Genomic DNA, 4,333 nt, shown 5'->3' on the forward strand with positions numbered 1-4,333 from the left:
TTCTAGATATCAAAATAAAGTGTTTGGGACAGCAAGAAAGAACCGGGCTTTATCACTACAGAGGGTTCAATTTTATATGAACTCAAGAAATCTGAACCCCATTTCTAGTTTACATTTGGATAAAAAAAGTTGAGAATGCTCAAAGCAAATGCAGATGTCCATTTCACCTTAGCCTCCCTCTTCCCTCCTCTCCTTTATTCAATGTTTTATTCTTCTTATTATTATTACGAAAACCCCTACTCTAATTAGCTATGTCTGTGTAGTATTGTCTGGTTTCCTCACAGTTTTTGATGAGCTGTAAAATTGTATGATTCTATCGGAATCGTGCGAAAGCATTTGGAATACATACAGTTGTACATCATTTTTACATTTTTTGTACTTTGTGTATTTTGCCTCTATTTTTCTTGTGACAATTCAATAAGAAAATCCACCCAAAAAAACTCAAAGTAAAAGAGACAGTGCCTAACCCTCCCCGGGTGTAAAACAAAGACACAAAGTAACAAATTACCAAAACATGTTCATCTTCCAAAACGACATCACGGACTTTCCACAGAGCTCTCCGCTTACGTACCCCTCTAACGGTCAGCCCACGCCCTGTAGTGGAAAGATTTGGCTGTCTGAGGTAGACCCGACGGTATGTATAGATTAAGCTGTACCTAAGCTCGTGGCTGATCTACAAAAAAAAAAAAAGGGTGCCTGCTGTAACAATAGTCACAGTTTGTGCTTGCAGGTGGACCTGGTCCCACCTCCTCGCACTGTGGTGGGTCCCATGAGCCAGATTCCTTCTAAGTTAAGAAACTGAGGGTATAGCGGGGAAGATTGAACGTGAGATGCTTGGGCGAGGTGCAGCTGTGTGGGGGCGAAGAGATATAGTAGGATTTGGTGGAAGTGGACAAGGAACAGGGAAGGAAGGTTTGCTGCATTCTTCTCTCCCTACCATTCCGTTCTCAGCCTCACCCATCAGAGCCTGAGGCTCCTGGTCCATGGTGAGTTCTCTTCCTTCATCAGCAACTCGAGACAAGAGCTATAGTCCAAATCTCCCCATGCTGGACAGACTGGCCTTCCAAGGCTCATCAACCTCCCTTGTTGTTTGGTCGAATTCACACTTAACTCCACTCACCTGTCCCTTGGCTCAGAAAACCGGCCTTCCCCATCGCTGCGGTTCCCTGTGACTCCAAACGCAGATTTAATCGCGTCCAGTGGAGAGATGCACTTCAAAAGGAACATATCGGCAGGTTCCAGGACCCCGGCCGGGTATAGTGCCAGGACACACACAGTAGCACACAATGGGACAGAAGTCAGAGCTTCATGAGTAGGGTGCAATGCCGAGCCGTGTGAGGGCTATTTATAAACTTAGCTGGGGATTTAAACCCATAAAGTCTAAACACTGCTGAAACGACCGCTGACTCTCATTGAAAGGCCGGACGCACAGCAAGCTAGTCACGCTCTCCTCCGTCTCCAGTTAGGGCACTGCAAAATTCTCAGCTTTGAGAGGAAGACACGGAGAGAGTGCCAAGGCAAATCGATTTTATACGTACTTCCTATTTGCTACATGGAATTGAGGGTATAAGGACCAATTTAATCATGGAATAATATTGCCAACTCTGAGCTTGAAACAAATTAAGCTTCGTGTCTGAATTAAGCTAAAGGACTATTGATGGAAGGTGGTCTCTCGTAGTTTTATCATTTATGATGGGTTCATTTGTATGTGTGAACCTTTAAATGAATTTCATCACAGTTCTAAAAATTAGACTCCTATACAAATTAGAGATAGACATCACTGGGAGATTGAAATTAGGCTTTCTTATATTGAATTCCAGACACTGATTATTACTGAATGCAAACAGCTAAGATAATGACTTTTCTAATGCCCTAACAAATTCAGCTTGTTCCTGTTAATTTGTTGGCAGGCGACAGGGGTGTTCATTTCAATGCCACCGTATGTACTGATCTTCAAAAATAGCAAGTGGAGAATGAAAATAATTTCTATGATAGGCTCTTTCAGAAATTAAGATTTCTTTTTTTAAAAAATCCACTAACGATGTTACCAACTAATATAATAAAATTGCGGTATTTTCCCATAAGGTCATACTGTTGTTAGCATCTCCACATTCCAGAAAGGTTTTGGGATTCTAGGGCTTCACCGAGAGAAAAGCTACATTACACGCTATACCAATTTGATGCCAGTTTTAAATTGCCAAGATGTCTGAATGTGGTCCATGTGACCACAAGCTTTATGGATCAGAAACTAGGAGTTCATATGGTGTGGTCCCCCGGTTTATATAACGCAGCGCGATCCCATTGTGACGTGCACTCTATTATGTTTATGGAAATTTTATCAAGTGTAATCCAACCTAACCGAAATTATTCTTTATGTCCGGTAAGCATATCCCATCCTGCTAACATATCTTTGCAAGGTTATGACCTACTGATATTATATTATCCTGTTTGGTAGGCACGTATGATTTTCATATCTGAGCTTCCATGACGTAGGTATCTATGCTTGTATTTGAAGCTGTGTTTGCTGTAGGAAACAATATGGGAGTTCTAACAACTCAACTACAACCTAACCCAACATCGGCTGTCCAATCCAACCACCACCATCCAATCCAATTCCACTGCACAACTCAACTAGAAACCAGCCCAACATCGGCTGTCCAATCCAACCACCACCATCCAATCCAATTCCACTGCCCATCTCAACTACAACCCAGCCCAACCCAACCACTGTCACCTAATCCAATTCCACTGCCCAACTCACCTACAAACCAGCCCAAGCCAACCACCACCGCTCTATCCAATTCCACTGTCCAACTCAACTACAGAACAAACCAACATTGAATACCCAACTAAACCACCGCTGCCCAATCCAGTTCTACCACCCAACTCAACTACAACCCAGCCCAATGATGGCTGCCCAACTCAACCACCACTGCCCAATAGTTGCACTGTGTAGTGAATTGTAAAACCCCAGCCAGTGTTGGCTGCCCAACTCAACCACTGCCACCCAGTCGAATTCCTTCGCAAAACTCAACTACAATTGAAGCAAACCACTACCACCCAATCTAATTCTACTTTGTAACTCAACAACCTAATCCAGAGTAGACTGCTGAACTCAACATCTGCCATACAACCCACTTCCTCCATACTACTCGACAACTCAACCCAATGTTGACTGTCCAACACAACAGCTGTCATCCAACCTGTTGCACCATGTATCTCAGACACAACTCAACATTCATCATCCAATACAATCCAATCACGTAATTCAACAATAATCCGACATCCAGTGCTAGCATATTCGCTCTCCAACCAAACCAACTGTGTCCCTGAACCACAACTCTACTAACCATGAACTGCCCAACACAACATCCACACGAAGCCCTGCCCCCCACATCGGCAGTAGCAGTGGGATTTCCCCAAGCCTCAACCACCCTGAATTTGTGGTAGGAAGAGGATCCCCCCAAGCCTCACCTCTGTGGTTTGTGGTAGCCAGGGGATCCCCTAAACCCCACTCCCTATTGGAGTCAGCAGTGAGATCTCCCCAAACCCTGCCCCCATTGGTGGGTTAAGTGGGATTTGCGAAGCCGCCACCGCCGCCCCCCCCCCCATTGGTGGTAGCAATGGGATCTCCCCAAGCCCCGCCCTCCTCTGCTGGTGGCAGTGAGATCTCCCCAAACCCTACTGCTGATGGCAGTGGGATCTCCCCAAGACCCAACAACCGTTGGTGGTGGCAATGGGGTCTCCTCAAGCTGCATCCCCCTTTGGTGGTGGAAATGGGATCTCCCAAAACCTGCCTCTCCATTGGTGGTGACAGTGGGATCTCCTCAAGCCCCTCCCCCCATTGGTTGGTGCTGTGGGATCTCCCCAAGCCCCGCCACTCCATTGGTGGCGGCAATGGAATCTCCCAAGCCCCGCCCCCGTTGGTGGTAGAATTGGGATCGCCCCAAGCCCCTCCCCCCATCAGTTGGAGCTGTGGGATCTCCCCAAACTCCTCCCCCCGTTGGTGTTGGCAGTGGGATCTCCCCAAGCCCTGCCCCCTGTTGGTGGCAGCAGTGGGATCGCCCCAAGCCCTGTCCCCCATGGGTGGTGGCAGTGGGTTCTCCCAAGCCCCGCCCCTCCATTGGTGGTAGATACGGGATCTCCCCAAGCTCCGCCCCTCCACTGGTGGCGGCAATGGGCTCTCCCAAGCCCCACCCCTCCACTGGTGGCGGCAATGGGATCTCCCCAAGCCCCGCCCCTCCACTGGTGGCGGCAATGGGATCTCCCCAAGCCCCGCCCCTCCACTGGTGGTGGCAATGGGCTCTCCCAAGCCCCGCCCCTCCACTGGTGG

The sequence above is a fragment of the Chelonoidis abingdonii genome, chromosome 14 (genome assembly GCF_003597395.2).
Source record: "Chelonoidis abingdonii isolate Lonesome George chromosome 14, CheloAbing_2.0, whole genome shotgun sequence".
Lineage (NCBI taxonomy): Eukaryota > Metazoa > Chordata > Testudines > Testudinidae > Chelonoidis > Chelonoidis abingdonii.